Source organism: Oratosquilla oratoria, chromosome 38, assembly GCF_046742065.1.
Source record: "Oratosquilla oratoria isolate Oo_2021 chromosome 38, ASM4674206v1, whole genome shotgun sequence".
In the NCBI taxonomy this organism is placed as follows: Eukaryota; Metazoa; Arthropoda; class Malacostraca; order Stomatopoda; family Squillidae; genus Oratosquilla; species Oratosquilla oratoria.
The window spans coordinates 38,513,223-38,523,686 of NC_134814.1; positions in this window are offsets into that span (position 1 = coordinate 38,513,223).

A 10,464-nucleotide genomic window follows, 5' to 3' on the forward strand; every position below is an offset into this window, starting at 1 on the left:
GCCTTTTCCTTTGTGGCTACCTCCCTTGTAAAGGGGAAAAAGCCTTGGTATATGTATGTATGTATGTTTTTATCTATCTATATACCAAAAAGTTTCTTACCCCTCATAAGAAAAGTGCTCAGCCAAGGCATGGACCCACACTTCATCCAATCTCACATCCATCTTGATTATAGTTATTGTAGTTGCCCCTGCGTAATGACATACTCTCTAAACCAGTGGTTCCCAAACTTTTTTCTGTCATTTCCCCCTGCACCCAGGTCAACTATCCAGATTTCCCCTTTCATGTGTAGCAGGGAAAGAGTAGTTGAAATACACTGTGACTATTTACTAATTTATTTTTCAAATGTACAAATATACTGATAAACAGGCATTCTCTCTCTTTCTCTCCCTCAGACATGAGAAAATCCTTCAAAGATTTTTTTAGTTTGTAGGTAGTGTAATTATTTCCCCCTGGTAGCTTCAAAATTCCCCCCAGGGGGAAATTTCCCCCCAGTTTGGGAACCACTGCTCTAAACTGTCTTCATCACATTTTCTATGGTTATCAATATTCACGGGTGAAAGAGAGAACGATCGATATAACCGGTGACTATATTTTATGATGTGAGTATTATTACGACACATCGTACGTCTGGCAGGTAATGCTGCCCGTGAAATTTTGGTCCGTACTGAAGAGGTCACCTCAACCAACAAAGTTAGGAAAGGAGTTGGAGGTTTAGTTATAGAGATATCTTTATAATATTTTTATGTTTGAGTATTTTTTTAGAACAAGACAAAGTTTATGTAAATTTTGTCCAAGTAGTAGATGAACAAAAGGATGGCCCTAACCAAGCAAGATTGCATTTTAGCTACATTGGTTTTAAGTAATATAGTATAGTGTTTGATGCAATAATTTAAAGTACAATTACTAATGAATTGGGAAGATTGGAATGGTAGGTTCTAAGGAGAAGGCAGAAGGAAGAAAAGATACTTGCTCTAAGATTTAACTAGTGGAGAATTTGATAAATGGTTTGGTTACAAGTTTGGACTTGAAATATGTATTAGGATAGTTGATTTATGAAAATACAGCATTCAACAAATGTTATGGATCTGTACTCTGTGCAAGTTAAATAACCTATCTAAGATGGTAGATGATCTGCAGGAGGCAATGAATAGTTGAATTTGCCCCCATATTAGATTGACTGAGCTTTCTAGTACGAGTACTGATGAGAATCACAATACAGAGGTATTGAAAGACATTGCCATTATTGATACAAGGATTTCACAGATTGGCAACCTTGTGGTTGATTTTCCAAATGAGAAGTATACCGGTAGTGACATGCTTATATGCTTATACATGCCTAAACATGTGTAGTGAAGTAATAAGATCAAATTGATAACTGATTAAACTGTAATAAGATACTGGTGCTATTCTAGTTGCGCACTAATAAGTTTTTTTCATTAGTATCTTATTTATTTATTTTTTTGAAAGATTATTTTTTTCTATGGAATTTCTTTTCAATATAATATTACCAATTATATATAATAATGATGCCATTTTATTCTAAAAATAGGTTAGGTTAAATAGCTGCATTTACGTGTTTCTGGAATATTACAGCACATCCCCAGCAGGGCAACTTTTTTACATAGTGACCCTCCCTGTCCCCTCATGCAGAAAATAGAGAAAACAGGGAGAAATCCCTTTAGGTTGCATAAAAAAAAATCATACACAACCATCCTCCACTCACCCATATACCTGCCTCCATCCTTCCTTGCTCAACAGCCATTCCTATCTTGCTCAAAGACCCTTTCATCCCATCCATTGATCTCATCCTTGGATGGGGTGAAAGGGTCATGAATGAAAAGATGATAAAATTAAAGATGATGTGATTTTAGGTATTTGTGATAGCAACAAAATAAACAATTTTTGACTCACATAAATGCATCAAGTGTATTTGAAGAGAGAAGTGTCACTTGATAAATGCCAAATATTGTTAGGGTTTTCTAATAATTTCAAAAATTAATGTAGAGTCTAATTTATAAGTACCGTCAACAACAGAACTGTAGACATGACCACAACCAATACATTCATCAATCAATCAATCTGTTGCCCCAGGTCTCTTGTAGGAGACACACAGCTCTTAAGTATCTGGATTGGGCCACCAGGAAGGCCCATAATTCACTCAGGGAAGAAATATTGTGTTGCTCTTTAGGGATTGTTAGTGTGGGGCAATGTGGGATGAAGTGCTCTGTGTCTTTTGTGTGGTGGTTACACATAGGGCAGTTTTATTTTCTGGCCAGGCCTATTCTGTGTTAGTACTGTTCTAATATTAGAAATTGTCCTAAATGCCATATTATTTCTGCAGAGGTCTACCATATGCTCTGTCATTTTTTCTATTCTAATTGAGTTTACCTCATCAATTACACAAACTTTAGTTGATTGAAGATCTTCCAAAAATGTATGGTTTTTGTGACAAAATATTTTTTGTTGCATAATGTGTGTATGCTCCCTTTTTTCATTTAATGATGGTGGAAAGATGAGTAGCTGAAGTAAGTGTGGTGGATTAATTTTGTTAAAAAATAGTGCTCTTATTATTTATATGTGCGCAATATCTTTTGAACAAAAAGAAATAGCTTATTTGAAAAATCTTTAAAAAACAAAAATTAATAAGTGAAAATACATGCATGCAAATTTTTCATCTTTTACCTAGATTATGAGAAATGAGGAGGTGAGGAGGAGGACAGGGGTGGAAAGGGAGTTGGGAGATAGGGTTGATGAAAGAATATTAGGATGGTTTGGACACATGGAAAGAATGAGTGAAGAAAGACTAGTAAAAGAGGTATGGGAGGCAGATGTGGAGGGAGTGAACATTAGGGAACGTCCTAGGATAAGGTGGATGGATGGGGTGAAGGGGGCTTTGGGGAAGAGGGGAATGTCTGTTGAGGAAGGACGGGAGAGGACAGAAGACAGGGGTGAATGAAGAATGGTTGTATATGGATGATGTGATGCATGAGGTGGAATGGGCGGGGGGATGGGGGGTGAGGTAGTATGTGCGAGCAGTGAGGCAGTATGTGTGAGCAAAATTTGATGCAGCCCGAAGTGATTTCTCCCCGTCTTCTCCTTTTATGCATGGGGGGACAGAGAGGGGGGTCGCCGATTTAATGAAGCGGCCTTGCTGTGGATGTGCTGTGTCTTGTGACACTGCTTCTGACCCAGGGCAGTGGACAAGGTGCAGGGATGACCCGTCATCCAGGAGGTGCTAAGATGAGAGGGAGGGTGGAGGGGTGTGGAGTGTATTCAGGGATGGAATGGGTGAGAATGATTTTATGCCTTTTCCTTTTTGGCTACCTCCTTTGTAAGGGGGAAAAAGCCTGGGTATATGTTAGGTCGGGTTTGAGTAAGGTAATTTATTTCTTACCCAAAAATGAAAGGAATCAGTATTTTGATTTCATTCATGCAATTCTGGTGATATTTCACTCATTCTTCCTGCCAACCCTGGGGGTTGGGTTGCACGGCTACACTGTGAGGACATAATGCAGAACTATAGGCACACAGTGAATGCTTTTAAGTCTAATGTGTTTTCCTGGGGGTATCCCTGGTCCTATAATGTTTCATGTGATTCCATTGATGTTGATATTCATTAAGATTGCAAACCATTTATCTGGACACTCCTCTTCCCATAACCCAAACATGTCTGTTCTTTGGAGTCTACCCCCAGCCTCTGTGGAGGTGGGGGGTGGGGGGGGGGAACATAAGGGAGAGTCTTGTATTTATTTAATTGTAGTATACAGGAAAGGAGCAACGATTATTGGGTCCCATCTCGTATTTTCTAATTTTCTAACATCCCTAGACTCAAATTCATGTACAGTTCCAACTTAATCTATATCTTTGATTTCCAATTATATGTAGCTTTGAATTCATGTACTGTTTGAGCTTGGGCTATATCACCTTCTAAGCTATTCCACATATATATACATCTCTTCACATCCTTTATCAATTTACTTCCATGACCTCTTAAAGCCCTCTCATCTTTAATCAGATCTCTTATATCAGTGCAATCTATCCCCTTTAATGACCTGAACACTATAATCATGTCATCTCTTTCTCTTTGATCTTTCAAAGTTGGTAGGCCCAGTACTTTAAGTCATTCCTCATGGCTTATCTACCAGACTGAGGACCAGTTTGGTTGATGGTTATGTTGCCTTCTCTTTGTCTTTCACTACCATTTTAGTGATATGTCTCAAGTGTACTTTATGTGAATCATTTTTTCAATATGAAGAACTGAATTGTCATACAAGAATTCACATGGGTGGTAAGTTTTTATTATGTTCTTGAGTCTCCAGTTTTAGTACTTGGCCCCCAACTTTGAAGAGAACTTACACAAATGATCTTCATTGGTTTTCCCTAAGAATATGAAGATGCATACAAGAGATCACATTGGTTATAAGTCTCATAAATGCATCTCATGTGACCAAAAAATCTCAAAGGAGCAACCCCATGAATTTTGCCGAACATCCGAAGGTGACCGATTTGATCCAAACTTGCACCACAGGGAGAGAGTCGGACACAGGGCACAGCAAGGTAGACATGAGTAGCCTGAGCCCAAGGATGTGGCGGTAGCAACCCTCCAAAGTTGGGCTTTTTAACCCAGTATTGACTTTTGGGCATCTGGCACCCACAACGTCGGCCCAAGTGGTGTCAAATTGAACTCCACGGCAACCCTGGCCGCACTCAACCTGTGGGTGAGATGGCGGATAAATTGAAACAGGTGACCAAAATAACCCAAAATCCAAAAAATCTCAAAGGAACACCATGAATTTTGCCGAAAATCCGAAGGTGACCGATTTGATCCATCCGAAGGTGACCGATTTGATCCAAACTTGCCCCACAGGGAGACAGTCGGACACAGTGCACAGCAAGTTAGACATGAGCAGCCTGAGCCCAAGGACGTGGCGGTAGAAACACTCCAAATTTGGACCTTTTAACCCAGTATTGACTTTTGGGCCTCTGGCACCCATCTCGTCGGCCTAAGTGGTGTCAAATTGAACTCCACGGCAACCCTGGCCGCATTCAACCTGTGGGAGAGATGGCAGGTAAATCGGACCACGTGACCATAATAACCCAAAATCCAAACAATCTCAAAGGAGCCCCATGAATTTTGTAGAAAATCCGAAGGTGACCAATTTGATCCAAACTTGCCCCACAGGGAGAGAGTCGGACACATTGCACAGCAAGGTAGACATGAGCGGCCTGAGCCCAAGGACGTGGCGGTTGCAACCCTCCAAATCTGGACCTTTTAACGCAGTATTGACTTTTGGGCTTTGGGACCCATACCGTCGGCCTAAATGATGTCAAATTGAAGTCCACGGCAACCCTGGCCCACTCAACCTGTGGGTGAGATGGCGGGTAAATCGGAGCAGGTGACCATAATAACCCAAAATCCAAAAAATCTCAAAGGAGCCCCATGAATTATGCAGAAAATCCGAGTGTCACCAATTTGATCCAAACTTGCCCCACAGGGAGAGATTCGGACACATTGCACAGCAAGGTAGACATGAGCGGCCTGAGCCTAAGGACGTGGTGGTAGCAACCCTCCAAATCTGGGCCTTTTAACACAGTATTGACTTTTGGGCTCTGGGACCCACACCGTCGGCCTAAATGGTGTCAAATTGAACTCCACGGCAACCCTGTCCGCACTCAACCTGTGGGTGAGATGGCGGGCAAATCGGTCCAGGTGACCATAATAACCCAAAATCCAAAAAATCTCAACCCCATGAATTTTGCCGCAAATTCGAAGGTGACCGATTTGATCCAAACTTGCACCACTGGGAGAGAGTCGGACACAGTGCACAGCAAGGTAGACATGAGCAGCCTGAGCCCAAGGACGTGGCGGTAGCAACCCTCCAAAGTTGTGCCTTTTAACACAGTATTGACTTTTGGGCCTCTGGCACCCATACCGTCGGCCTAAGTGGTATCAAATTGAACTCCACGGCAAACCTGGCCGCACTCAACCTGTGGGTGAGATGGCGGGTAAATCGGAGCAGGTGACCATAATAACCCGAAATCCCCATGAATTTTGCCGAAAATCCGAAGGTGACCGATTTGATCCAAACTTGCTCCACAGGGAGAGAGTCGGACACAATGCACAGTAAGGTAGGCATGAGCAGCCTGAGCCCAAGGACGTGGCGGTAGCAACCCTCCAAATTGTGCCTTTTAACCCAGTATTGACTTTAGGGCCTCTGGTACCCATACCGCCGGTCTAAGTGGTGTCAAATTGAACTCCAAGGCAACCCTGGCCGCACTCAACCTGTGGGTGAGATGGTGGGTAAATCGGAGCAGGTGACCAGAAATAACCTAAAATCCAAAAAATCTCAAAGGAGTACCACATGAATTTTCCCGATAATCCGAAGGTGACCGATTTGATCCAAATTTGCCTCACAGGGAGAAAGTCGGACACAGTGCACAGCAAGGTAGACATGAGCAGCCTGAGCTCAAGGACATGGCGCTAGCAATCCTCCAAATCTGGGCCTTTTAACCCAGTATTGACTTTTGGGTTGTGGCATCTATTCCGTCGGCCTAAGTGGTGTCAAATTCAACTCCACGGCAACCCTGGCCGCACTCAACCTGTGGGTGAGATGGCGGGTAAATCGGAGCAAGTGACCAAAATAACCCAAAATCCAAAAAATCCCCATGAATTTTGCCGAAAATCCGAAGGTGACCGATTTGATCCAAACTTGCCCTACGGGGAGAGAGTCGAACAAAGTACAAAGCAAGGTAGACATGAACAGTCTTAGCCCAAGGGCGTGGCGGTGGTACCCATCCAAATCTGGGCCTTTTCACCCAGTATTCACTTTTGGGCCTGTGGCACCCATACCGTATCCCTGAGTGGTGTCAAATTGGACCAAATCGGAGACATGACGGTTTTTGGCCAAATCCGTAGGTAATTTTGAGGGTCATTTTGGCCACTTGTCCCGATTGGGTCACCACTTCAGCTAAAGGTCGTGGGCCACCAGGGCTCTTGCGGATCGCACTTAGATACTGTAGCTGAGGTGGTGACCCAATCGGGACAAGTGGCCAAATGACCTTCAAAATTACCAAAAACCGTCATGTCTCCGATTTGGCCCAAACTTACTCCAGAGGGAGAGAGTCGTCTACAGGGCACAGCGAGGTAGACGTGGGGAACCTGGACCCAAGGGCGAGGTTGTGGCGACCAGCCAAATTTGTTTGTGTTTGTGTAATTTTCCCCTCTCATTTCCGCCTGTTGGCGCCCGTACTTTTAGCCTGAGCAGTATCTAAGTGCGATCCGCAAGAGCCCTGGTGGCCCTCGACCTGTAGCTGAGGTGGATTTTGAGTCATTTTGGTCAACTGCTCCGATTTACCCGCCATATCACCCACAGGTCGACGGCATCCAGGGCTGCCGTGGAGTCCAATGTGATTCCATTGAGGGATACGGTATGGGTGCCACAGGCCCAAAAGTCAATACTGGGTGAAAGGGCCCAAGTTTGGAGGGGTGCCACAGCCACGCCCTTGGGCTAAGGCTGTTCATGTGTACCTTGCTTTGTACTTTGTCCGACTCTCTACCTGTGAGGTAGGTTTGGACCAAATCGGTCACCTTCTGATTTTGGGCAAAATTCATATGGTTTCTCCTTTGGGATTTTTTGGATTTTGGGTCATTTTGGTCTCCTCCACAGATTTACCCGCCAAATCACCCACAGGTCGAGGGCGTCCAGGGCTGTCGTGGAGTCCAATTTAACACTACTCAGGGATACGGTATGGGTGCCACAGGCCCAAAAGTGAATACTGGGTGCAAAGGCCCAAGTTTGGATGGGTGCCACCACCACGCCCTTGGACTAAGACTGTTCATGTCTACCTTGCTTTGCATTTTGTCCGACTCTCTATCTGTGAGGTAAGTTAGAACCAAATCGGTCACCTTCGGATTTTGGGCAAAATTCATATGGTTTCTCCTTTGAGATTTTTTGGATTTTGGGTCATTTTGATCACCTGCTCCGATTTACCCGCCATATCACCCACAGGTCGAGGGCGGTATGGGTGCCACAGGCCCAAAAGTGAATACTGGGTGAAAAGGCCCAGATTTGGAGGGGTGCCACCGCCACGCCCTTGGGCTAAGGCTGTTCATGTCTACCTTGCTTTGTACTTTGTCCGACTCTCTACCTGTGAGGCAGGTTTGGACCAAATCGGTCACCTTCGGATTTTGGGCAAAATTCATATGGTTTCTCCTTTGAGATTTTTTGGATTTTGGGTCATTTTGATCACCAGTCCAATTTGACACCGCTCACACATACGGTATGGGTGCCACAGGCCCAAAGGTCAATACTGGGTGAAAAGGCCCAAGTTTGAAGGGGTGCCACCGCCACGCCCTTGGGCTAAGGCTGTTCATGTCTACCTTGCTTTGTACTTTGTCCGACCCTCTACCTGTGAGGCAAGTTTGGATCAAATCGGTCATTTTCGGATTTTGGACAAAATTCATATGGATTCTCCTTTGAGATTTTTTTGGGTTTTGGGTCATTTTGGTCACCTGCTCAGATTTCCCCGTCATATCACCCACAGGTCGAGCGCGTCGAGGGCTGCCGTGGATTCCAATTTGACACCACTTAGGCCGACGGTATGGGTGCAACAGGCCCAAAAGTCAATACTGGGTGAAAAGGCCCAAATTTGGAGGGGTGCCATCGCCACGCCTTTGGGCTAAGGCTGTTCATGTCTACCTTGCTTTGTACTTTGTCTGACTCTGTACCTGTGAGGCAAGTTTGGACCAAATCGGTCACCTTCGGATTTTCGGCAAATTTCATTGGGTTACTCCTTTGAGATTTTTTGGATTTTGGGTTATTTTGGTCACCTGCTCCGATTTACCCGCCATCTCACCCACAGGTTGAGTGCGGCCAGGGTTGCCGTGGAGTTCAATTTGACACCACTTAGGCCGACGGTATGGGTGCCAGAGGCCCAAAAGTCAATACTGGGTTAAAAGGCACAAATTTGGAGGGTTGCTACCGCCACGTCCTTGGGCTCAGGCTGCTCATGTCTACCTTGCTGTGCACTGTGTCCGACTCTCTCCCTGTGGGGCAAGTTTGGATCAAATCGGTCACCTTCGGATTTTCGGCAAAATTCATGGGGTTACTCCTTTGAGATTTTTTGGATTTTGGGTTATTATGGTCACCTGCTCCGATTTACCCGCCATCTCACCCACAGGTTGAGTACGGCCAGGGTTGCCGTGGAGTTCAAATTGACACCACTTAGACCGGCGGTATGGGTGCCAGAGGCCCAGAAGTCAATACTGGGTTAAAAGGCACAATTTGGAGGATTGCTACCGCCACGTCTTTGGGCTCAGGCTGATCATGTCTACCTTGCTGTGCACTGTGTCCGACTCTCTCCCTGTGGGGCAAGTTTGGATCAAATCGGTCACCTTCGGATTTTCGGGAAAATTCATGGGGTTTACTCCTTTGAGATTTTTTGGATTATGGGTTATTATGGTCACCTGCTCCGATTTACCCGCCATCTCACCCACAGGTTGAGTGCGGCCAGGGTTGCCGTGGATTTCAATTTGACACCACTTAGGCCGACGGTATGGGTGCAACAGGCCCAAAAGTCAATACTGGGTTAAAAGGCACAACTTTGGAGGGTTGCTACCGCCATGTCCTTGGACTTAGGCTGCTCATGTCTACCTTGCTTTGCACTGTGTCCGACTCTCTCCCTGTGGGGCAAGTTTGGATCAAATCGGTCACCTTCGGATTTTCGGCAGAAGTCATGGGGTTCCTCCTTTGAGATTTTTTGGATTTTGGGTTATTATGGTCACCTGCTCCGATTTACCCGCCATCTCACCCATAGGTTGAGTGAGGCCAGGGTTGCCGTGGAGTTCAATTTGATACCACTTAGGCCGACGGTATGGGTGCCAGAGGCCCAGAAGTCAATACTGGGTTAAAAGGCACAACTTTGGAGGGTTCTTACTGCCACGTCCTTGGGCTCAGGCTGCTCATGTCTACCTTGCTGTGCACTGTGTCCGATTCTCTCCCTGTGGGGCAAGTTTGTATCAAATCGGTCTCCCTCTGATTTTCGGCAAAATTCATGGGGTCCTTTGAGATTTTTTGGATTTTGGGTTATCATGGTCACCTGCTCCGATTTACCCGCCATCTCACCCACAGGTTGAGTGCGGCCAGGGTTGCCGTGGAGTTCAATTTGACACCACTTAGGCCGACGGTATGGGTGCCAGAGGCCCAGAAGTCAATACTGGGTTAAAAGGCCCAGATTTGGAGGGTTGCTACCGCCACGTCCTTGGGCTCAGGCTGCTCATGTCTACCTTGCTGTGCACTGTGTCCGACTCTCTCCCTGTGAGGCAAGTTTGGATTAAATCGGTTACCTTAGGATTTTCGGCAAAATTCATGGGGTCCTTTGAGATTTTTTGGATTTTGGGTTATTATGGTCACCTGCTCCGATTTACCCGCCATCTCACCCACAGGTTGAGTGCGGCCAGGGTT